The sequence below is a fragment of the Dipodomys ordii genome, unplaced genomic scaffold (genome assembly GCF_000151885.1).
Source record: "Dipodomys ordii isolate 6190 unplaced genomic scaffold, Dord_2.0 Scaffold122, whole genome shotgun sequence".
Taxonomy (NCBI): domain Eukaryota; kingdom Metazoa; phylum Chordata; class Mammalia; order Rodentia; family Heteromyidae; genus Dipodomys; species Dipodomys ordii.
In genome coordinates this window covers 3,769,670-3,796,734 of record NW_012267338.1, presented here as the reverse complement: position 1 = coordinate 3,796,734, position 27,065 = coordinate 3,769,670, and the positions used below count along the sequence as shown (strand labels likewise).

General features: G+C 37.9%; 1 protein-coding gene across 1 annotated transcript in view; it reads right to left on the bottom strand.

Annotated features, from left to right (window-relative positions):
- Positions 1–23,792, bottom strand: part of Ccser1 (coiled-coil serine-rich protein 1) — a 401,729-nt gene extending 377,937 nt beyond the window's left edge. The window contains exon 1 of the mRNA XM_013029707.1: positions 23,554–23,792. The gene's annotated coding sequence lies outside the window, so the exon portion shown is untranslated. The remainder of the gene's footprint in view (positions 1–23,553) is intronic.
- Positions 23,793–27,065: the final 3,273 nt, after the last annotated feature.

Below are 27,065 nucleotides of genomic sequence, written 5' to 3'. Positions count from 1 at the left end.
CTAAAGATTTTTTTAACTTTAACCATCTTTCTTCTTTGGAGGTTACACTGACATCACAAAAGGGAATCCCAGTTCATAAGGGAATGATTTAAAAGAGTTGCAAGAGAATGGAATAGATGGAAGAAAGCTATAAGGGTATTTCGTAGTACTAAAGAAACACATTATGATAATTATTTTGTTTTATTTGGGGAGACTGACAAAATGCACATTGAGGTTGGTTTTTAGTAGATACATGCTAATAACCAAATTGTTCAGACTTTAGCTAAATAAACAGCGGAAACTAGGGAACTGCTTCCTCTAAATATTTTAAAAATATTTTCATATTATTAACTTCAGTTCTAGACAGATGGTAAATATGGTAGAAAGTAAAAAAATGTTAGTTACGAAGTCAGTTATGTGTTAGCATCAGGGACAGAGAGTCATTTTCAAGATTCTTTTCCAATAACTGCGTACGACCAGTTACCTATGAGAGGAAAACAGCAAAAATAATACAAGCCTTATCTTTATTCCTACGGAATTGTAGATTGTGAGATAGAAGTAAAAGCATTACGGAAAACTGCAGATAGACTGCCTGCCACCAAGAGCAGAAGATCTGGCTACGTTTCACTAGAAACAGACATATTTCCATAGAGAGAGGTAGAGAGATACTTGAGTAGGAGCCAAAATGTTGGCACTGTAAGGAAGTCTGGAAACTTTCAGAGGCAGCAGGAAATAAATAAGAGCCCTAGGAAATGTTGGATGGAATAAATCAGAGGCAGAGGAAGAGCACTATTCCTCTCAAGGTCATAAAATATCCTGAGGACAGAGGAAGAGAGAGCAAAGGGGCTGGGGACTCAAGGTTTGTGGCTTATCCCAGGAGCCTCAGCATGGAAAATTACATAAGAAAGTTGCTGCTCAGAAGTAAGAATAAATTATAAGACAGACAGCAAACAAATATACAGAGTAACCCAATGATCCATGTATAGCAACTAACAACTAAAGAAACACAAAGGAAAACATCTTGAGCACATACCAAGAATGAAAGAAACATTATTCATGTTCTGCAAGAACATTGTAGGATGGAGGACTTTTACAATGCATGTGTCTTAGCAATAGGATGGCTTATAGCAACTCTATGACAAGCCTAGCCTTCTGCTTCCTGAATGTAGTAACCTTGTTTTCTCACATTTTACCTGACAATGGTCCCAGAACCATCTTTTCCGTGACCTAATTTTATTACTGACTACTCACTCCCATGTGAATAAACTTCTCTTAGCCATGGATTGGATGCCAATTGAAAACATTATTGAGAATATCCTTGACATTTTCTTAAAATTTATTATATGTTTTGGCCTTTATAATACTAAGTTTAAGATGAGCTTCTTCTTAGGCTCAAGATGTAATTCAGTGGTAGAGGATTTGCCTAGCATGCACAAAGCCTTGTGTTCAGTCTCAAGAAGAGAAAGAAGAGGAAGAAGGAGAAGGAGATGGAAAAAGGAGAAAGAGGAAGAAATGGAGGAAAGAAGAGAGGAAGAGGAAGAGGAGGAGGTGGAGGAGGAGGAGACATAACTCATTCCTAAATGCTATAATTAAAAATCGATATTTAGGGAGTCACTATACTTACAGAATTCACTTGGTGATACTTTAACATAGAAACATGTAATTCCTAATTAAATTGGTGAATTTTTATTTTACCTTGTTTTACAAAGCAAGGTCATTTATGATACATCAATTATAAAAAGAATATGTGTAACAAGATAGTATTACATAAAGTTGGGTTTGATTAAAATTAAAATGTCACTAAATTGATATTTCTATCAAATATTTTTCTGAAAGTGTTAAAATCTGCCTATAAAGTGATATGGACCCAGTCCAAGTGATCGTCATCCTAAACTGTTTAATTAATTACAGTAATATGTAGGTTAATTACATGCTATGATTAAGTATTTACTTAATTTGCTGTCTAAATGTTTAAACATATAGTTAAATCTAATTTTTGGAATTCTGGTATTCTCTTCCTACAAAACCTTTCCATTCTGCTGCCACATACAATTACAAAGAAATACTTTCTTTGGCCTATTAGTCAAAATGACTTATTACATTTACCTGTGTCTATAGTTTGCACGTGTATCCTTCAAATCCAGATGTTACAGACTATCCCTTATTCTCTTGGAGGTGGGTGAGTTATGACAAAATTATGCTGTTGTAAAAGTGAGCCCCACGGCTCTTACCCTCATTCTCTTCCCTTCTCCTTGCACCCTGAATCATAAGAGGACCTAACACAGCAAGACCTTCCATGGAGATAGGGCCCCGCCTCTGAACAGCCCAACCCCAGAATGTTAAAGCAAATATATTGCCACTACTTACGAATTACTGCCTGCAGTATCCGAGCAATGCTAAATGGACTTAGACATCTGCCCTTATAAAATGAAATCCTTTACATTTTATAGCATGAACTTAAAATATCATGAAAAGATATAAATGCTACTCTCAGAGGAAACACAAATAAACTTACAGATGGTCTGGGGTGAATAAACAAATAAACAAACCCATGACCAAACTAACTGGCAATAAAGCTGAAAAAATAATATATATATATGCATCTTTTTGTTTGAAATATACAAAATTGTGATTAAACTCAAGGGAATACAGGAATAGGAATAATCCTGGAACCATGAAATAGCTGAATAATTTTCATGGTTGAACAAAGACCCAAATTATTTTCAATTATTCAATTAAGTGGTTCTCTAGTGACCTAACATATCAACACACTTCTCTAAGCCACTGTTTCTGACACACTTTAATCCACCAATTTTTTAACATCATGGTTCTTCTTACTTTTATTTTCAAATACTAAATATTATAAATTCAATTAATAAAAAAGTCTCATGAGGCTATTTCTACATACCAGAGAGGAACAAAAAGAATTGTTGTGGGGTTTTTTTTGTAAGATCAAAAGGTAGCAACTACATCTCGGGGGCATCCTGCAGCTCCAGAATTAATTTAGCTTATTTATGACTCACTGAGCTTCTGCTCTTGTCACTACTCAAGTCACTTCCTACCACTGGGACAGTTTTGATGTCTTTACTTTTCTTTTTTTTCCAGACTTCTAGAATACTGTATGTAAAGGTCACTGGAATTCTCATTTAAATAAAAGTCAAAGTGTAGAAATACTTTCTAACTGAAATATATTTAATCCATGGTGTTAACTCTTACATATGGAAGGATAAATACAAACAGGCTAATTTTAATTACCAATTTTTAACATGCCAAAATGTGCTTAACAGATGCAGAAATGATAGAGAAGTGTGTATAAACGAATTTTGCTGTTATAATTGTGATTTGCTGATGCATTTGGCTTCAATGGAGATAAAGGAGGAAGAGCATAAAAATCACAAACTTTAAATCCATTAAGGAAGAGTCAGTTCATAATGGGGGAGGCCTTCTGCTTTGTACACCAGAGGAAATGGGAAAGCAGTTCTCAAGCAGAAGTTTACTGAGACACAAAAGTCAAAATGAGCTTCCTAGGTCAAAAGAGGGTCAGCCTGAGAGAAGCCGGCTTATGCTTTCTGTACCTATAGCTGTTAACAACCTATCATTTCCTGCCTTGCTACTCTCCCCCTCACAGCTCAGGTTTTGTTGCTTTTATCCTCTGAGCCAGAAGAATAGAGTCAGATAGATAGATAGATAGATGAACCTATCTTTATATAATATATACATCTATGTATAAAATATACATGTATATATAATGTATATAAATGCTATGTTATATATAATATATTTATAATATATATTACTTATAATATACACATATACTCATAGAATATTTACATATATAATACACATGATATATAATTATACATATAATATACATATATGTATGTTACATATAATATATATGCATATTCATATATCATATATGTATATAATATACATGTTTTATAATATATACATGTATATTATATAACATGACATGTTATATAATATATACTATAATTACATTATATTGCCTATACACTTATATAATATATAATTATTTAATATATAATACTATACAATAACATATTATATATACATACATATACATAACCTTGCTTTCAAATGCAGCATTTTTATTTCTCTACTTACTGAAAGAAAAAAAAACTCTTTTATAAAAGGTCACTCTTTAATTTCATATAGTTCAAAGTTTTAAGTTATTCTGTTATAATACTAATAAGTTATTCTGTTATAATTTTAAGATGTATAGTATTCTGTTAATATATTAAGAAGTATATAAGTTTTATGTTTCCTTGTGCTTAAAGATAAGGCTGTCTAACTCATACCATATGTGGGAGTAATTAATCATTCATTATGCATAAGATATTACAACAGTGCCTAGAACACAGTGAATGTATTTGTTCTTACTTTGCATAGAGAAAGAATAAAAATGAGATACATAATGTTCACAAGAAACAAGCACATGGAATGAGCAACCATGAGAGGAAATATAAAAAAAAACCTGTAAATTGCTAAACTATCATTCCACTGGCTCTTTACATTTGTTTAAGCTGCAACATTACAGGTTGTGCATTTTTATCAAATCGTTTGTGGGTTGTTAGTTCTATTCTGCATTTTTTTCTATTTCTCTTAACTTATCTATTGAGCAACTGGATATAAACTTTAAGTCTTCATTCATTCATAGGGAATAATTCTAGTAAATATCATTAATTACAGTATACATGTTGGCATTTTTGCCAAGTAATGAATGAAACTTAAGTACCAATGGAAACATCACATTAAACACATAAAGAATTCATCTTTCCATATGGAAATACTGTAAGAGAGAGCCAGTTAGTGAGGGAAGACCTTCTTCTCTGCTCTCAGGAAGTAGAGGGAAAGACAGATTGCTAACAAATCAGTGAGAATTCCAAAGGTCTTACCCATCAACAGATGCATGAAGCGTTCGTTGTATCCACATGGTAACTTTCCAACTCTTTCTACCCCAAAACTTTCTCGAATGTATTTACTCTTTCTAATAAAACAAACAATTGTCCTAGAGACCCAAGTTACATAGATGATCAGAAACTTCTCATCCATCTCAACAACCAGGTGTTAAAGTTAAATCTGTCTATCTATCCATCTATCTAATCTAATCTAATCTATCTATCTATCTATCTATGATTCTCTTGAAATACTTGTTTTTATAAAACTTGTCACTGACGATTTCAAATACTCGAGGCAACTCTGAGAGTGTTCATCTACCTCCTAAAACCCCAGCAACCTCCCTGCATTTCAGAATAACTTCAAGTTCCCTAGCTTTCAAGGCATTCTTCCAATCCAATCCCAAATTCTCCTCTTCGTATTATTTCTGCTCACTGACTTTCAAGCTCTATACCTCTGCCCAGCTACAAAGCCAGGGATTTCTACATGCACACAATTTGCCTTCCTTCATGTGTGCAAACTCCGCTTCAATGTCTTCCTAATATCCGAATGTTTAATTCACACTCCTAAGGACACTGCAGACTCATGGCTGGGGATGCATTCTTTTCCAGGAGCATGCCCGCTGTGCCCACTGCAGGGTGCTAAACCTCCATCCACACAGCAGAACACTTAAGAAAAATCAGCTCCAAGGATTAACCTTAATTCACATATGTCCACATGCGCATGCGTTTATCCAGGTTTACAGATCAAGATCCAAGCTGCCACCCTAGGCTCCTCCAATCCAATTTGATGTCAGAAAGGTTTGCTTGGGTCAGTGTTTCTTCTCCCAAAGACAGTGAAAGCATTGTTGTGGTCTCAGAACTCATTCCCGCCATCTTTCTACCCATCATGGAAAGAAACAGAGCTGATGCCAGAGAGAAAGAGAGCAGTCTCTGGAAATGAACTGCATCTGTTGCTTGCTCTCCACATGAAACTTTACTTGAGTAGGCTACTAAGTCTCCTGTGTTGTTTCTTTTCATTTGGGTTGCTTGCAGTTCAAATCATTTTAAGTTGATAGGCATAAACATACTTCAGAAACAAATTTGAGTATAACTTATTTGATGGTGATTCCTCTATTTAATATGGCTGAAGAGAAATGTGTCCCTTAAAATTGTAGCCTTTTATAAGCATTTTTATAGCACTTACACTCTTAATGAACTACAATATAGAGTATATTTTTATAGCTGTTTCTTTGGAATACAAGCCCATTAATGCCAGATTCTTGTCTGATCCATTTGGTAATTCTCATAATGTAAGCATGAGTACACATGTACATTACAACAATTGAACAAATCACTGTTGAAAACCAAATAACTACTAAGTGAAAGTAGAAGAGTCTACTCATGTAATAATCTCCTAGAACCAATTAGATTTTTATAAAAATGTAAAATGATTGCCTGACATTTTCCATCCAAGGGTCTTCTTTGTACCTTGATTTTTCCCAATCTCACAAAATATCCTGACACTGAATGAAGGTAGGAAAAGTGCATATTAAATATCAAATGCCTATGAATCTTCAGTATTTGTATTCAGTGATTAGTCTACAAAATAAATTTTTAAAATCACTAATTTTTTATTTTATATAAGTTAATTTTGAACACCTTCAAACAATTACATAATAAAATGTACTCAAACAAATGAAAAATGGCTAAATTGAAAGTTATAAACAAGTATTTTATAAGAAGCCCTGTATTGTTGAACACTTTTAATGCCATGGGCAATTTTATCTCAGCTTTGGTTTAGCATTCCTTTATTTAATCACTATCATTTTATTTTGCACAGGTAGGAGTTTTTAGGTATATAAGAAAGTTTTCCAGGCATAAAATTTTCATTATTCAGCAATGGAAGGACTTTGGCTCTAACTGCTTTGACAGTTTTGTTTTAAATCTTTCATATTCTCATTCAGGCTAATCAACCAAGCAAGTCTTTTTTCAAGCTAACTTGGGTGTTGAATCATTTATTGAATCAATTGCCTTACCTTGGCAAAGTGGAACAAAAATCTATGCAAAAAGCTTAGACTAATGTTATTTTAAATAAACTGCAACCACAAAATTGCAAAGAGATGAGAAACACTGACTGTGTGTAGATGTATATGTGTGTATTCACTCAACTAATTGAAACTACTTAGATCCTTAGATTCATTATCAAAGTCATTTATCAATACATACTAAATCCAGTGTACTACCCCAGGCAATTTCTGTAAAGATATTAAAATCAAAGAAAGTCAGCTTGCTCAGGAAAGGAATGGCCTTTCTTTTTAGTTAACAGGACCTCTTGCACATGGGAAGATCGTGGTGGCTAGTACTGATTTAAACAGCATATTGCTATGATGCTCGGGACACTGACAAGGGCGATGAAGATGAATAGCCTACGAGAAACATAAATGTTATGTCCCAAATGTGTCATGAGCTGGTAATGACATTAAAACAAAAACCCACGCAGGTATAAAAATCACACACATCAGTGGTCACAAAGCAGGCAACTCTCATTGCAAATGGCAAGAGTCAGAATTAATGGTATGTGTCTTCACTAAAGGAAAAGCAAGGACTTAATATAAATGTAAGTTCACATGCTGGTTTTTGTTCCTGCCTGCATCTGTCATTGACATTACCATGAGATTCCTGTTCCAAAGAGAAGAGAAAACATGTAAAACTCAGATTAATTTATGTGGGCATTTAGTCTTTTGGAAAACTGATTATAACTCGGGAAGTCAGCATCAACACTGGTGACCACTGACTGCCTTACTATACTGTTCTTAGGGTTACTCTGAAAAACATAAAATGGTGGCTTTTAAGCATAACGCAGACTTAATTCGAGTATGAGAGGTTATCTTTTTATTTTTCCATAGTAACATATTTTTTGCATCACTAAATATTTTAAGTAAAATTCTAAATAATTCTAACATCAAGTTTTTTTTTCAAAAAAGACCAAAAAGCCTGTCACAATACAGATATTAAGTCAGTGTATGTCTCAAATTGTTATATTAAGGCCAAGAATATTCAGAAGTATATTCTCTAACTCCAAATAGTTAAATGCATTTTTCAGGAATGATTGAATGTTAGGATTGACCTAAAGGACATTTAGGGTAGTCTAGGCATTTGCCATTATTTCCTATTTAATGCTAGGCTAACAGTAATGAACCAGCTACCTCTAACATGAAGGCCAAATATTATTTCTAGAATTGTCCATTGATCTCAATACTAATATCATACTCCCATTATTGAGGAAAAGTCATCAAGTGGTTTGGTCTAACAACCTCATAAACAACAAAATATACAAATGTTTATGGAGCAAAACCTTGGTCCATCCCCATGATAATGTGGGAAAGCGGTTACGAGGGTGGACATTTCATTTGTCTGCCTCGATGCCGCTCCTTCTCTAAGATTTGTGCATTTTTCCCATTGCCTATTTTTGAGAAAATAATTCTGAGCTTTTGAAATTAAATCATTAAATGCTTTCTACTTGCGCAGCCTGGGCTATTTACTTAGCCTGTCTACCCCCCCCCCCAACATCTTCTATTTTGCAAAACAACAAAAATATCACCAGCTTCATCCAGTTGTTTTGTAGATCAAATGAGTCCTGATGTGTAAAATCAAAGATATAACAGTTCTAACTATCACCTATGATCACTAATGTCACTGCCATAAGAAAGAAGAAAGCATAGCATTCCAAGGAAGCCAAAGTAACTCTAAAATCCACACTGCTACGGGCATCTTAAGGATATGATATTCTTGTCAAACAAAATACCAAGGAAAATGACTCAAAAGCTGGGTGTGGGGGTACACATAGGAAGTCCCAGTTCTTTGGAGGCTGAGGAAGAGGATTGCAGATTCTAGTCTAACGTAAATGACACGGTAAGACCCTGTCCCTTCCCTCCTCCAAAACAGGAAAGGAAGCAAAGAAAAATGACTCAAGAAAGCCAAAGTAAGTGTTTCTATTTCTCTGTTTTATTGCAGGAAAGCTGATGTATAAAGAGGGTTCAAGGTTCACCCTGATGGCACTAGAGAATGTGCTGGAAAAGAGTTTAGGTAAAGCTAGACACTAATTAGCAGTAAGTTCATAGGAAAAATATTTAACTTTCAATTCTCAGGCTTGCCCATCATAAAACTGCAATCAAAACAATTATGCCGTGAGATTCAAGTGAGATAAGTTTAGGAAAGCAGTTTATAGACCCGAATACCTCTCCTGAGGAATGCTATGGTTTTATTTTTTACTATAGTTAGACAATTTTCTATCCTTGACCCTTTCTCTTTCCTTCACAGTGCTGACTCCAGGACCTGGAGCCCAAGTATCAACTCTACACTATAACATCTCTATCATCCTCAGAACCGGCATTCCATTGAGCACCCTTGAGAACAACGTTGTCAATGAAGATGTACTAACATAATGTCAGATATTTGTACATTTTGCCCATTACCTATTTTTGAGAAAGTAGTACTGAGCTTTTTAAATTAAATCTTTGAATGCTCTAAGGTATCCGTAAATATCAGGATTTATTTTGCTTACACAACCATGCCGCTCCATCGGGAGGAGAAAGAAGGACTATTAATTTCCTGAATTCCTAAAAGTTGGCTGTAAACCCAAATTAAATCACAGTTTTCAAATAAAGTATCTTGTTCAAAATTAGCCACATCCTAATCGACATGTTAGAAAGTTGACAATTGTTAAGTAACACTACTTTTAATAAAGACACATTAGCACAGCCAGTGGAATAAAGTTTCAGTGTTAAATATGAACATTGAGTGCTATTTTAAATGTTTTATTTGTTGAAAAACTCATCTCATTTGCAACCTGAAATGAATTTGGTATTAATATTTGGTAGAATTTTAAGCTACTGGTACATTAATTTGTTTAAGTACCAGTGACTATGAGACTTTGCATTTATATATTTCACAAAACCATTTTTAGGATAATTCACAGCAGCTTGTGAAGCATTTGAACATTAACATTATCATCTTTATATCTGTAGGTACTAGCTACATAATACCCTAGAAAATGAAAATCATTCATGGTTTGTTAAATTTCAATTTTTTTCTTCTTTTTTTTTTAATGCTGATACTAAGGCTTGATAAAGGCCCTCAAACATTCTTGCCTGTTTTGCTTGTTCATAGCTGATATTCAATCACTTGAGTCATACTTTCAGTCTAGCATTTTGCTAGTTTATTTGAGATGGAGTCTTGTGGACTGACTTTGAACCAAAATCCTCCAGGTTTTAGCCTCTAGAGTAGCTGGAGTTCAGGCATGAGCCACTGGTGTGACATATTATTCGATATAATAAGTAATTGCATGAGATAGAGCCCAAAGTATATAAGATAGATCCCTGTAAACTATTCTACCATACACATATTGCATAATCATTGACAAATTGATACATTTGAATCCATCTTTATAAAATAGGGACTAAAAAAAATCTGGCCATAGACTATGAAATGTGATGATCACGTCTGAGTGTTCTTCACAATCAATCCCCTTCACACAGAAAATACTGGAAAATCCAGAATTTTAAAAATAAATAAATCACTGTATGAATAAGTAAAACTAAATAATTAAAATAATAGCCTGAAGATAATCAAGAGAAAATGATGGAGGGTTTTATAAATTATCACAATCTGGAAAATGAATAATTCTATGTTAGTTAACTTTTAAGGATACCACAGTATTTTTAAAGGAAATAATTTTTATCTTTTCAGAAATTAATTGCAACACCATAAGAGTTTAGTCCATGCAGTTCTAGACCCTTAAGTTAAGGAGAGGCAGTGCACTGAAATAGTTTCTAAGCTATGCTATTCGAGCAGATGTATTATATTTGGATAAAAAAAAATGAGCTACATGGGCTCAGTGGTAGAGCGCTTGCCTTGTATGCATGAGGCCCTGGGTTCGATTCCTCAGCACCACATAAGCAAAAAAGAAAAAAACCCAGAAGTGGTGCTGTGGCTCAAGTGGTAGAGCATTAGCCTTGAGCTGAAGAGCTGAGGGACAGTGCCCAGGCCCAGAGTTCAGGCCCCATGACCGGACCCAAAAAAAAAAATGAGCTACATTTATAAACATCATCTGACCATATCAAAATTGGCTGATACAAAATTTCAGATGTTTATCTTGTAGTTAAAAATTAACAAATTTATCATAACTCAACTAAATCCTCCAATGACAACTCCCTTTTTTATTATATAATTCACATTTTTATTATGAACTGATTCTTGAACCAAGTACAAGCTGCTGGATGAAACTTGCCAGTAATAAGAATGACTAACAAGTTTTCCTGGCTTATTCAGAGGAAATATGTACTGATTTTAAAGAGGAAAAAAGATGCTCTGAAGATCACACCCTTTACATTTTTCTAATTTAAACATGAAAAAGTTAAGTATTCTTTTTTTAAAGATATTCCAGATATTCAAAAATATTCCTTCTATCTTCTATTTTTGCACTAGAGATATAGATTAAAAAGCTATATATGTGCTAAACAAATTTGGCACTAATTTTCAAATGATTAGAAATTCAAGAATGCTAGAAAATAAGGAGGTTGTATAAGCTTACAGTAAGAATAACAGAATTATTTCACCTATTCTTATTTCCGACTTCACCTGGATATCTTCCCCCCTTTCCATTAAAAGATTATTTTCTTTTTAAGTCTTGGAGAGATAGTAGTGTTGTTTCATAAGTACTTAATAGTAGTATTAAGTAAGCTACTCAATAGTAGCTTTCAACAAATGCCAATTATTATACTTTGTAACAGTAGGTCACAGGTTATTACAATACATCTATCAGTTCTTTCTTCATTCCTCAATTCTACAGAAAAAAAGTGTGTCCTATAACAGTGTTTATTAGGTCAGCACAGTACAAAAGCCTTGTTCCTATTTTTAATTTTTATCACTTGTTTTAATTATGCTTCTATTACATGTATTAAACAAGATGCTGAGCCTAGATAATTATAAGTTTGCATAAAAATCAAATAAGTGTAAAACAGTACTATATCATTTTGATTATAAGTCATGTCACAGATAGAAAGTTATTCATAAATCAAAACAATGGAAAGTAGATAACATGAACTTTAAAGCAATGACTATATAATGATCATTTTACCCCACAATACAATCATCTTCTAAAGTAAACTGATTATGAACCTAAACCACAAAGTCACTTCTGGCTCCATAGCTATTGAAATGTTAAGTAGGATGAGTCAGATCAGGTCTGCGAATAATATGGATACAAGTACATGTGCAAAACATATATCAGAAAGGCAGCACAGAATTTTACTCTAAAGTGAATAACATTTGACACAAAACACAGGTCATGCCAAACCAGCCTACAATTGTTTCTTTTATCTTCCTATTTGCCTAATGGAACTCATTAATTTTAAGAGTTATTTTGATTCTGAGGCATTCCACATTTGCTTAGTTATCCTATGCATAAAATGATGCATTTTATTTTTTTAATTGGAAAAGGATTCTGTTTCTTTGAGAGTTTTAACTGAAATCTATTTGAGAATACTTTAAAGGTACAAGGTAACAAAGGACGTGGATAGCCAGACACTGGTGGCTCATGCCCGTAATCCTAGCTACTCAGGAGGCTGAGATCTGAGGACTGTGGTTCAAAGTCAGCTCAGAGAAGGAAAGGCTGTGAGATTCTTATTTCCAATTAACCACCAGAAAACTGGAAGTGGAGCTGTGGCTCAAAGTGGTAGAGCACTAGGCTTGAACAGAAAAGCTCAGGGACAGCTACCAGGTCCTGAGGTCAAGCCCTAAGACCAAAAAGGAAAAAAAAAAAGTAAAAAGAAAACACACACACACACAAAAGAATCAAATCAACATTTCAAATGTCATTATAAAACAACAGAAATTTATTTATTTTTTTCATTTTCCTTTATATCTGCCAGTTAGTGGAGCAGCACAGTTTTTGAAATTAAATTATATGGATGGTTTACTAGTGGATTGTTCACCAAGGATTTTCATAGGATTCTACAAAAAAAATCTTAGTATTAATTGACTTGGAGGAGCTCATCTCTTCTATTGGATTTTAGAATATTACATTATGCCAGCTTAACTGCTAGACTACATAAAAAGTATACAGCTGATAAAAATGAAAACATTAGGGCCTTTTAATTCACAAAACAGAAACTAGGCAGGTGTTTTCAGTTAAGGCAATCTATCTAGTCAGTCACCCATATGTCATGTGGGGGGGGGGTGGGAGGAATCACACAGGAACTAACTTCCACATTTTCCTTGCATACGTCCCTCATTTACCCATCATGTAGGAGCAAATTCACCTTACAGGAAAACATATTTTAGGGGAACAGACTGCACTTAATTGTCTGATGCCAACTAGGTATTGCTCACAATTCAGATTGCCATAAAGGAAACTCTCCAGGCAGGTTGAAGTCGTCATGGAAGGTGTCATGGCACTAGGCCTGTAATGACAGCTGAGATTTGCATAAACAGAAAGGATTAAATGCATACACTGTGCATAAGAGGACACTCTAAGTGGCATGACCTTAACAACGTGGGAGATGTATGCTTGGATTAACCAAGTGTGATGAGCTTATAAAGAGCCTCTGATACCAGGCAGACAAATCCAATTTCAATGAATAAGGAAACAAACCAAATGTAGCTTTATATAATATGTAAGTCACATTAGAGAAAACACAGTTAGTGCCAGTAAACAAAAATATTTACTTCCCTGTGGTATATGAAGAGCAAGGCTATCAATAAAACTTGACAATCAAACCCAGCACTCATGGTTTGCACCTGTAATTCTAGCTCCTTAGGTAGTCTAAGATTTACCCATCCCAGTTTCAAACCAGCCCTGGCAGAAAGGTCTGTGAGATTCTTATCTATAGCCCTAATGAGTGATAAATAAATAAATGATAATGCTCTCAAAATATGCCAATAACTAAACAATGCTTCAACATCTGTAAAGAAAAGAAGCTATGCACACACGAACCTAGTGTGTAAATGAGATCATCTTAAACTATTGCCACTCACTCGCTGTAATGGTTAATTTTGTGTTTCATCTTGGATAATCAAACACTACCCTAGATATTTCTGTGAAGTTATCCTGTAGACATATTTATTATTTGTAATCATTTGACCTTAAGTAGAGCCATTACTGTCAATAATATGAGTGGGCCACTTCTAATCAGGTGAAGGCCTCAAGAACAAAAACTGTGGTTTCCTGAAGAACAAAAGATCTGCCTGAAGACTATACCATGAAATTTCGACCTGTCCGTCAGTCCTACAGATTTCAGTCATGTAAGCCAATTCCTTAAAACAAATCTTTGACTAGATAAGTAGAACACATATAGATCCTATTATTTCTATTTCTCTGGAGAGTACAGACAATTATCCTTTCCAAATAATAGACTAAAGACCTTCAGAATCATCAGGAACAAGTTATACAAGATAGACACTATGATAATAAATTAACTTCAATCCCCCTATCTCCACTTCTCAAATAGCTGGGATTATGGGTATGCATCACACACCTGGTTCCTAATTTATTTCTTGAATTCACATTAGTTCTCCAAGTTATAGAAGTGGTTCCTAAACAAGAAATGACTAAGAAATGCAGCTTCTCTTTTTCTGTTTCATAACTTAAACATCTCTCTTTATAATAGATGAAAGAAGTAGTGACATATGACCTTCAGGATCTACTTCAAAACCATGAAAGGAAGATCAAGTGGAAATATGTGCCACATAAAGGCCATCTATCGTTCAGGCACTTGAAATTCAATCAACTTCTGACCCAACAAGAAACTGTAACTATTAAGAAGGATGCATAGATTCACATCATTTAGCACCATTATGCAAAAGTGATCAGTAGGTCAATACCGCATCATGTCAGTGTCATAGAATTCATCAAAGTTTTTCAATAGCAGCAAAGATTCCTATTGTCACATTGGACCTTCAGGGCAATGATGCCTGTGGGGGACTGGAGTTCTAGAAACAAGACTCAGTGTGTCAGGAAAACCGATCATTACTGTGGAAAGCATTCAACAACTTCCATTCTACCCAAACAGGTTCTACAACCAGGAACCGAATAGTTCGGGAAGGACAATAAACACATCTGTTCATTTGACTCACATGTACACAGGGCCTGGTAATATTGGGTACATGAAAGCATTCTGCAAGGTGTATGCAGTTTCAGATATGTGGACATTTTATAATGGAACTCTCGTATGGGAAGTGAGCAGGAAATGCCACATTCCAGACGCCTTCAGATAGTGACTGCAGAGAGATTCTGGGTGGAGGAAGTGACTATACTAGCTCTCCCAGGTGACCTGCTTTTGCCACAAATCTTGAGCTGCTGCTTTTGGTTCCTGAGACCCCAGCAATCTGGAATGCCTGTCGTACTGATGTCATAGCTGCTCCGTGTCTTTCATTTCCTTCCAGATTTTTAGTCATTCTAGATTACTAAATTCTCAATTCAGAAGATTTTTTTTAATTCAAAACAAGCCTAGCTGTAATACAGGATAGTGTCTTGAACTGAAAATAGTTCACTTAAGATGACCAAGAGACAACCAGTCAAACCTCAGTGCACTGATTCTTTCAGTCCTCATTACAAATACTCAGGTGTCTCTTTTGTACCAACGACTAGAGAAAAAGTATAAAACCAAAAACCATTCCCCTCACAGAGCGTGAAGCTAAAGCAAGCAGAGAGTTATAATCCTTGTAAGTGGAGATTTAAAAGCAATCACACAAACTATTACAGAAACTCAAGTTAGACTTCCACCAAGGATTAAGACAAGCTTGGCTGAATTTGCATTTGAAGTGAGTGTTGAAGGACCCACCAGGATGATCCAAGTGAGAGCAAGTCCTCACAAGGACAAATGAAGCATTCACAGAAGCAGCTTCTGGAATTGACAAAAACAACACATTTTGTCCTGTTCACAAAATCAGCCAGCAGGGTACCAGTACCCTGCATAGCTCCCTGGCAAGAAAGATAACTGAAAAGATAGGCCTATCAGATCAGAAGGTGGTGGAGGGGGGAAAGGTTGAAGCATCTCTCTAAGTTCAATTTTACCCGTCTATCCTATATTCAAATGATGGCTCTTTCCTTTACAACTTCTCATTGGTCTTTTCCTGCATTAGATCTCTGAGCCTGGGACCTGAGGCTCCTCTGAAATCTCTTGAAAGGCAAGTTTCTCTGTCTTCACTGGATAGCTAGAGTTTGGGGGTCTTTCGTCCATTAGAACTGTTAAGAGGGGTTGGACTTCATATTGTCAGGGCCCTCCAACCTTCCAGAAACTGGACGGCTGTGGATGAAGTTATCTCGCTAACCCCACCATATTAGAACATCTTGGAACACACTATAAAGATTACCAAAGTCAATCTGTCTTAATATTGCTGAAATTTGTGAATATTGCTGAAATATTGTGTTCACATTTGTTATGTTTTCTTTAGTGATCCAGTTTGTAAGTCTGTGTAAGATTCATCTTGTAGCAAGTGTGTTCTAACTTTTTAAGAAAGCCATTAGCAGATTGTCTTAGTATTAAAGTATTACTTTAATATTTGTATATAAATACGTTACTTTTTGGCATACATTGTCCCCAGGAATTTCTCTAGTAAATAACATTGCTTTGAAGATTTGATAATCTCAGACAAACTCATTGGTTTTGTAATGTATCAAGTATATTGAAACATTACCTGAAATAACTCATGGCTGGCCATACTTCTAAGGTTGGCTTTGGGTCTGATTTAACACTCTTTCTCTAACCTGCTTATATGACATTCCTAGAAGACATATTTTCCTTCTCCTTCATGTTTGTCAACAGTATTGATGAAAGTCTTGTATATTAGGAAGGAACACACACTTGACACATTCTATAGATTCAGACAGACTACTCTGGTAGTTTGTGAATCTATAATATGAGCAAAAGTAAACTTCATATCAGTGTGTATTATACTGTTTTCCACTATGCCAAAATAAGTAAAACACACACACACACATCACTACCACCACCACCAATAATAACAACAATAATAAAGACTCATTAGCAAAATTTCTATATTTAACTATTTATAAAAGAGTTCATGTCAGAGAGTAGGTGCATAAATATGACAGGCTTATATTAATAGGAGAAGAAGAGCACTGGAATTCTTGGAAGGTTGAATTACCATAGAAAATCTGGCTTAATACAACTTTCTGGGACATACGAACATGCCAACTTTTTTTAGTGAGTAAGGAACGTGAGGGAAGGCAACAAATCTCTGGAGCATAATTATTTATGCATTCTACATATTCTAAACAAATCATATTTTAAAATGTTATGAAGAAGAAAGTAGAAGAGGCAAGTTCACTTGACATTAACAAGTGACTAGAAAAAGACAAACAAGCCAGCCCTAAAACATTCCTACACTCATTGCACATATATTTGTATTCACATATTTTATCCAGACATTACATAAGGTGCAGAATAAATTTCATTTCATTTACTGTGGGCAAAGTGGTTTGACAACCATCATAAGTTACCAGTAACCTTAAGATCATACCACAGGAGGTGTGGAATAGATTACATAACATTTATAAAATGTTGTAATTAATATAATTAATAGCACATGTAGCAAAATAAACCGGTCTGGTGATTGTTATAAACGACAGTGCCTATAGTCTAGAAAGCACCGTAGAGACTCAGATGTAAATTGTTCCAAGAAATCCAGCCAGTCTGAGATTCTGGGGGAATGGCTATAGGCCATCACAAAGTCCAAGGATGAGCTTGAAATGAATTGCACACCTCTCACAGCTGGCAATGTTTACAGATCCAGGAAACTGATGTGGTTTCAGGAGTCTGTTGGCAGACAACAGGGCTCAGGAAATGCACCCATTTCAGAGGCAAGAGTCCCAGTCTTAGAGAATAGGCCTTATTCCAATGCAAGGAGAGATGGGCAGATTGACTAATTTAAAAAGACACAGGGTGAAGTATTATATGAGCACAAATTTCAGTTATAAGAAAGAATGTGAAGACTTCTTAGGAGACATGCACTTGGAAATCAAGGAAAGTACTATACTTATCAATCACTGAGCTAAAAACATATTGGAATAGAAAGGTCTAGGCCCTGGCCTTCCTACTACAATGTGTTGTACAGATAAGATGACTGTCATCTTATCAGGAGCAAGATGACTACTGCACACCCAAACCAAAAATAGCACATAAGAATAAATAATATTCAACAGAAAATTGTTGACCTTTGCACACTGCCTAGTATTTGCTTTCTGAATGACTACCAATAAGATGTAGGCTGGGGTCATTACCAGGCTGTTATGTTCTCAGAGACAAATTTAAATTTCAGTCTAAAATACTCAAAGTCTGTGTTTGTTTAACTGTGGAACACACAAGAATTCAGAGGACCCCATACCAGAGTTTCTGATTAACTGACTCTGAGGGTTCCAGACCTGGCATTTTACTAATGTAACAAGAATTGCCTTGCCGTGCCTGCTCAGACAACACGTTTTTTGAGCATCAGTGCACTAGGTTAGAAATTGGCCATGACTTTATTTAGGAAAGAGTTTTTGCAAGTTACTTAGCAACAGAGCACTCCACTAAGGAATCCTAAACTTTTCATCAATTTAATGAAAATTTAAAAATTTGTGCATACAGTGTAAATAATATAATTCAAAGACTATGCTTTAAGTTCATCTAGGTAGAAGGCCAGGGAATCAGGCCAATCAACTTCTCTGTCAATAATCACAGAAGTAATTTTTAACTATTATTATTAATAATATTATTATTATTTGCTGGTCCTGGTGCTTAAACTCTGGGCCTGAACACTGTCCCTGAGCTTCTTTTTGCTCAAGGAGAGTATACTACCATTTGAGCTACAGAGCCACTTCTGGCTTTTTTGAGTAGTTTATTGGAGATAAGAGTCTCAAAGAGTTTCTTGACTTTAAACCATGATCCTCAGATCTCAGTCTCGTGAGTAGCTAGCATTACAGACGTGCACCATTGGTGCCTGGCTCTTTTAACAGTTTTTAATGTCCTGAAGAACTTAGCAAAGACTTCACTTTTTATCTCTTTTTTTTAAAAAAATGGATAGGAAATCAGCTAAAATGCCATTTTGACGGTTTCAACTTTGAATGCTGAGAACAGTACTCTATCAACTGCAGTTCAAGATAGCCAGCTTCACATTTTGCTCAAACATCATAGTGGAACATCTTTCTTCTGTTACAATGGCTTCTCACAGTTCTCCATCTTTCCCCACTGCTTCTCCAACACTAGACTTTATGTTTTATTGTGAACTGACATTCTCGCATGGTGAAAATAACATTGCTGATAGAAACCTATGTCCTCAACATAAAGCAAGCTGATTCTGTCACTACCCAATAGGGAAATCATGCTGAAGCTGTCGTTCATCTAGTAGGTGAGATTATATTATCAACATGATACACCTGTGACATCAAGTAGAAAAAGAAACTCACAAACAACCAATTAACAGATAGGCTGACTTGTACAGGCTGGTTTGTAGCCCATGTTGGAAATCATTCCATTCTTACATGAATATGAAATTGGTGATTTAATAGGCTTTCACTTCTGTCATAAACCTTATCTATGTACTGTCAAGGAAATACACAGGAAAATCTTTTAATTCAACTAATCTGAAAGTAATTCCATTTGGCTATTGAAAGTTATATTTAATGTTTGGACAGTTTCTTTGCTGTCACTAAAACATCCTTCTGGGCTGTCATGTTGAATAGATAGATTCAAAGTTCTGTTCTGATGATTTTTTGTTGTCATTGTTTTGTTTTACTAAAACAAAGAAATACATGTCAGCCATGTTTCATTTGCCTGAAAACAATGAAATAGATACATATATATATATATATACACACACACAAAGAAAAAGTACATTCAGAACAGAAACAGAACATGCTCTAATTATTTATTAGAGATAGATAGCTAAAAGATCTTTAAAACTATTGCTACAAATATAAAAACTTCCAGATATATCTGGTATCATAATTCTATATTCATAACAAGTAATTAAGGATGAGTGAACTATATTATGTGGGTGTATATAATAACTTTAATGAAATTGAATCTCTCTGATAAAACAACCACTTTAAAACAAAACTAATATAGAAAATAGATTCTTTAATTGGCTGTATATTTATGTGATAATATAATGTTAAACACTCAATGAATGCTCACTAAAACTGTTGTCTTAGACATAATCACTCTTATTTAGAATAAGACTAACGAAGTTTGGGTCATGAACAACTTAACGTACTCCTTTGTAGACAGGATACACATGTACAAGTTTGTCAATTACTCCTATCTCAGCACTTCAATGTTATTCAGATATACTTAAACATTTAAAGTACATTTCCTCAAAATGCAATATATTGTACCTCTGAAATGATCAAGTCAATTGTATTATTCAGGTAGAATCATAGTACAATGCAACTAGTTGTATATTTTATTAAAAGACTATATAAAGCTGGGCCCCAGTGGCTCATACCTATAATCCTAGCTACTCAGGAGGCTGAGATCTGAGGATCTCGGTTCAAAGCCAGCCTGGGCAGGAAAGTCTGTGAGACTCTTATCTCCAATAAACCACTAGAAAACAGGAAGTGACACTGTGGCTCAAGTGGTAGAGCACTCGCCTTGAGCTGAAGAGCTGAGGGACAGTGCCCAAGCCCAGAGTTCAGGCCCACAACTGACCAAAAAAAAAAAAAAAGACTAAGTTTGTCTTCCCAGGTGAAAAAATATTAACAATGTACAGGAATAGAATTTACAGAATGGTGTGCATCAGAAACAGACACTGCACTTTACATAACAATGTCTAAGACAGTGTCTAACACAACTTGGAAACAAACTTATCTTTCCTTATTTCTTATTTTCATTTTCAGGAGTCTTTCATCTTAGACTTTATATTTCTTCTCAAACAAAATCTACGAATCCTCCTTATCCTTAAAGATCAAGACCAAGTCTTAACTACCCTCTGAAGTCTTTTCAGACAAAATCCAGTGTGAAATGTTATTGTCATGTGCTAGGCTCCTGGAGTCCTCATTAGACATGGAATCTTCTATTGTCATGGGCTGTTAACTCTGTATTTCAGAGTAAGAGTAAGATTCCTTCTGATTGGCCAATAGTTCTTAATGGACAGGAGTAAGGAACGCCCTGTGCACATGTACCCCCCACCCCACCCCCCACACACCTTCCAGGTGAACATAATAGGCCTTTTACTTTGACTATAGCCAAGAATAATAAAATGCAAAAGCAATTCAAATTAAGAGCACTGTAAAAATATATTGAGTTTGATATAGATTAACATTCAATGGTATAAATAACTTTAAAATAAGGAAGTTACTTATTTTGGCCATCATAAAACAAGGTATTCATAAACATGACTTTCAATGGTCACAGCAACACAGAAGATCACGTTCATGTTTAGCTAAGTCCCAATTATACCTATGTTTTAAAGGCCTGGCAAAGGTAAGGTAAGGTTTCCACCTCGCACCACTAGAGTGGTACTTACCACTGGATGCCTAACCTGATGTGTAGAACAGCACATGCTTAGGTGTGGGAAAGGCACTTTATTATGAGTCTAGCCAATTCAAACTATCAAGTCCTTTGCTCTACTTTGTCTTTCAGCTGAACTGGAATGTAGAGGAAAGACAACTTCACGGAGGAGGGAAAGCAAGCAGTACTTAAAAAAAATCAAAATGATTGTAATCAATTCTTTAATTAACTCACATGAAGACAAACACTCTAACAACAGACAATTTCTCTTTCTTTATGAAGTTACTGAAGGGGTGGTGGTTTGGGTATGCAGTTTCCATGTGTGGGCATTCTGTCAAGGGTACTGTCCTCTCATCAGAAACAGTCAGGAGTTCTATAAGAGGGTAGATTGCTACTTTTGAGGACTAATATCAATTTTCAAGTCATCTCTAAACCTCATGTTGTGTCCCTGTTGTAAAATGAATAGAAAGAGAAACCAAAATAAACGAATTACAGTATAGCCTGGATAAAAAGGTGTCCTGGGCTTCCCTTAATTACTAGTTGTTTGGTGTTTTGTTTTTCTTTCAAGAAACAGTAATAATAGCCACAAACTCACTTCCCTGTCTGCTTCACGGTCCTCCCAAGGCTTCTAATAAAAATCAACTCTGTGTAAACTGTGTGTAGATTATTTTAATAGCCTTTAGAAGGAGGGGAAGACCGAGGATGTGTTAACATTTCACTGGGAAATTATTCAGCTGTGAAGATGACAGAAATGCAAGCTGTTGAGCCCAGGCAGGTATTTCCTGCCTGGTGGGCCCTTGCTCAAGGCCTGGAAGAGGTCATTGCAGCTGCTGACACAGGGGCATTAACACATGACCAGGCCAGAGATCTAGGGACTTTAAGGACTGCACTTTCTTTTTGCTCCCTGAGATCTTCATCCCTCCTTCATTTCATCTGGGAGGTTCCACCCCAGGGAGAAAGAAAGAAGCCTAATCAGTTCTAATTCTGAGAGAGAAGAGAAAAGGAGAAGCTCCGTATAGTCGGAAGTAAACCCTGAGAAATTTCACAACTCTTTTTTTCTTTTTTCTTTTTGCCATAAATAGCCTTTCCCTCACTCTGGATACCTCCGGGTTTACATCAGCAAGGCTCAGCCTCCAGGAGCGCGAGAGCGCGCCATTCACAAATCCCTCCACCACCTCTTAAGCCTGGATGCCACCCAGGGGAAGAATTTTCCTCCCATCCACCCCCCACCCCCACCCCAGACACAAGCCAAAAGGTGAGAGGGTAGCTTGGAAACCACCTGCAGTTCCTGATCAGGGTTGACTTTCCGCTCAGGTGACCCAGGCATGCAGGAGTCCTGGGGACACCGCGCGCGCGCGCGCGCGCACACACACACACACACACACACACACACACACACACACACACACACACACACACACACACACACACACACTGGAGCCCTGGATGCGCCACCACACACACACACACACACACACACACACACACACACACACACACACACACACACACACACACACACTGGAGCCCTGGATGCGCCACCACAAAGCAATCGGTCCACTCTCCAGTCCGCTGGGCTGCTCCTGCCTCCAAAGCAGGAAGCTCAGAGCCCCAGGACCCGCCGGCGGAGGCGAGAGGCGGTCCCCGCGTGGGCACTGCGGCTCCGCCGGGAGCCCCGGGCTCCCCGCCCCCTTCTCCCTTCCCCCCTCGCGTCGCCGTCCCCGCCCTGCCACCGGCAGCCGGCGTGCGCCTCTCCGGAGCTGCCCCGCAGCCCCTAACCTGCCGGCTGCGAGCCACCAGAGAGGGGAGCGGCCCAGAGCCGGTGCCAACTCTTGGCTGGGTGACCCTGCGCGCCCCGCAGCGCCCGGGAGCCCCCGGGAACCCGGGCCGGGGGATGGGGGGCTCCAGCCAGGGACCCGGGAGCCCCGTACGCTTCGCTTCCACGGGTCCACCAGGCCGGATCGCCGCGTCTGAGCCCACGGCCAGAGCCCGGGGCCTGGGTGGGAGCTGCTCGGGGAGCGGCCCGGGCACGGCGCGGTCACCTGCGGGGCGGTCATCCCCGCGTCCGCCCCGAGGCCGGCCGGGGCGCGGCGGCTGCGCCTGGACACGCGACCCGCGGGGCGCAGGGCGGGCGGAGGGGGCGGCGCGGGGGCCGGTACTACCTGGAGGGCTGGCGCCGCTGGTTAGGGCTCCTCCCCGGCACTCATGGATCGGCGTCTTCTGGGTGTCCTTCCGGACCCCCCTCCTTGTCCGTCCCCCGCCCCTTCTGGGCTGTCGGGTCCCTTCGGTCCACTCCCAGTGGCAGGAGTCGAGCGGCGTGATTTAATAATAATCCTCCAGCGCCTGCTGCCCGCGCCAGCACAGCCGCTGTGCCTGAACCGCGGCTTTCCAGTCTGTCATGTTGTTGCGAGAGAGAGAGAGAGAGAGAGAGAGAGAGAGAGAGAGAGAGAGGCGGATTGGCAGTCGGTCGATCGGCGACTATTTGCGGGGAGGGAGAGGGGAGCGGAGGCAGAGGAGGGCAGGGGAGGGCCGTGGGGAGGCGCTTCTAAGTGTGCGCGAGTGCGCCGGGTGTGAGCGCGTGTGCAGGGCCCGAGCCACCTCCCCGGCAGGCCGTGCTCTGGGGCTGCCAGCCGGGCAGCGCGGCCACGCGACCTTCGCGGCCTTCTGCAGACCTGAAAGAGAGAGTTTCCCCTCCCCCACTCCACCCCTCCCCCGGCAGGGGCCAGGGCCAGGGGCCAGGGGCCAGGGGCAGGGGCCAGGGGCCAGGGGCAGGGGCCAGGGGCAGGGGCCAGGGGTAGGGGGCAGGGGGCAGGGGGCAGGGGGTAGTGCCAGCCACCCAAGTGCATCCACTCATCTCTTAACTGGCTCCCCATACTCTCCTGCAAGCTGGCCTGCCGCTGACTTTTCATTTTAGGGGAAGCTAAACTTGACTGTGCTGACTTGGCTTTCTCCAAGGCATCCTGGTACACTGTCCCTCAAGTTCAAGTAGTCTAGGTAGGTCAGGATGAAAGGAAAGTAGGCGTGTAGAGAGAAGCTGGCGGGTCAGGGGGCAAGCTGGAAATGCCTGGTGTCATTTCTCTCTCTCTTAGATCTTTCCCTCCCTCCCCTAAAGGAGGGCCTCCCTCTGAGGCTCTTTCTAGTTTTATTGTGGGTGTTGTTGCTTGTTGGTGTGCTGGTTTCCTTGACACCCTTTCCACTCGCATCCTGGCCTGGAATGGAAGCATCAGAACTGTTATTGAAATTGGGACTTGAGTTTCTACACACCAGGTCCTCCACCGCAGGCTTTAGGCCCAGGACCCACTGCCCATTTGGCATCATTTGACTGATGACCCCCTTCAGCTGTGTGGTGCTGTGGCTTACCTAACTTATTTTTCTCTTGATCGCCCCTCCTCTTGCCTGGCCTCATTTAGGGTCAGGTTTCATCAGGTTCTGAAAGATTTCCTATCAGTCCCTTTCTTTATCTCTTCTCCTATACTGTTATGTCTTTAGTGGGAAAGAAGCTGAAGCTGTGCATTTAACTCTGTGTGTGTGTGTGTGTGTGTGTGTGTGTGTGTGCGCGCGCGCGCGCGCGCATGCGTGACATTCTGGTAGAATGTAGTACCATTTCCAGGTAAATAATGCCGTCACTATATTTAGAGATGTTTGTGTACCTGACAAACATCACTTAGGCTCTTTATTAGCTTCCTTCCAAGATGACAAGGATCTTTGTCATCTGATGTATTGCCTATTGGGAAATGGCTCCCAGGAATCAACCTAAACTTCTTTGGAGTGTGTGTGTGTGTGTGTGTGTGAACAAGTACATATGAGCTCTATGTAGTATAATTGGCCACAATCTGACCACAGATAGATTTTTTTCGGTGTGATAATTTGAACTCAGAGCCTTGCTGGGCTTACTTGCTTATGGCTGGTACCCTATCATTTGAGCCACACCTCCAGTTCTCTGCTGTCTGACTTCTGAAATGTGGCAATCATGGGGTAAAAGCAAAGTATGCTTTGTAAAAGTCAGCTTTTATGGTGTGTTTCATGGCATGGGAACAAGTCTACTATCAGAGGGCAACAATTTTTGTTGATGGAAGGTAACATTTAGGAAGCCAAAGAGGTAAGTCTGATGTTTTATTTGTTTCATCTTCTTCCGTGGTTTATGACCATTGTTTCATCTTTAAAAGTCAATCATGCCACCATTACAGTTGACCCTTTGTACACTGCGAACACCTGTGAATCTTCTGCATCTGCTTCAATAAGTTTAGAGCTCATTAAGACTGTTGTAAGCATATGATCAAGACCTAGCATCATAATGGAAGTATGCAAAAATTGAAGCAACACACACACACACACACACACACACACACAGTGATATTGGAAAGAAACAACAGCAAAGTGAATAAAAAGGGCCCAGTAGAAAAATATAAGTAAATATGGAATACTGTAACTTCTTAGATTAAGCATGGTAAATGGATATTTACTAACAAAGGAAATAGTAGGCATTTAATATGTTCTCTATGAACCATTTATTGTTGTTCTCTCAGTACTACAGATAAGAATTTGGGAGGTAACTAGTTAACCCAAAATCATGCCAAAGATAAGTGATGTAGCTAGAACTCTGCCTTTTGCTGCTGTCCATATGGCTTCCTAGTCAGAATTCATAGGTCAGTCAAATGTTTCCTTGGAACTGTGAATAATTATGGAATAAGATGATCTACAATCCTTTGACATTTTCCTTCTAGCTCCCCCTTCCTTTGATTATGCAGAAAAGGGTTTAAAATGTTAATTTTTAGGAGTAAGTGAGGATTTTAAAAGGTCTTAATGTAGTTGGACTTAGAGAAGGAAAAGTTAAGAAACTTTTCTTCATAGTGGTAGTAAGAAAAAAATATGTTAATTGCAAAGGAAAAATCTTATATAAAAGTTATTTCTGAACATTTTCACGTAGAAAATATATATGTAGTTTATTAAAAACTGCAAATACATATTTAAATTATTGATTTTAGTCTTGAAGGGCAAGTTTTGGTGCTTGTTTCTCTATTTAATTGTCATTAATAATGATAATTATGATTCTATAATTCATACTTCAAAAATCATGAATTAGTCCAGATATTTCAAGGGCATTTTTGGTAACCATGGCTGATTGTAATTTTCACACTCTCAAATTGCATTTATAATAAGTGAGAGCCATGACAATCTGTCAATAGCCTTTTCCCCCCATTACGACATTAAATAAAACTGATGTTACTTGCTTATTTTCTGGAAATTTTCTTCCCAAATAAAGATTAGGAATCAGATGTGTTATACAAGAAAGACAAGTGAAAGTGTATAACCTAAACCATACTTCTGAAAAGTTATTTTGAACTTTGGTTTAAAAATATATATCTGCACTAGGAAGCTTGTTTATAAATTTTAATGAGTAACATTTGAGAAGTTTAGTAAATGAATTATTCCCTTTTAGGACTGCTTAATGTTTCAAGTAGAATTTCCCACTTGCAACACATTCAATGATAACAATTTTCGTTGTGATAGGAAAACAGAAAGCCAATGACTCTTTCCAATTTGCTCAGTTTTATTGCTGGTAGATTTGCTGCTGTTTGGTTCCCAAGTGCATTTAACTGGCAAGTTCAATGAAGATTTGGCATAGCACCATCTGATGAAAGCCGAAAAATTAGGTTGCCAATTACATATGTGC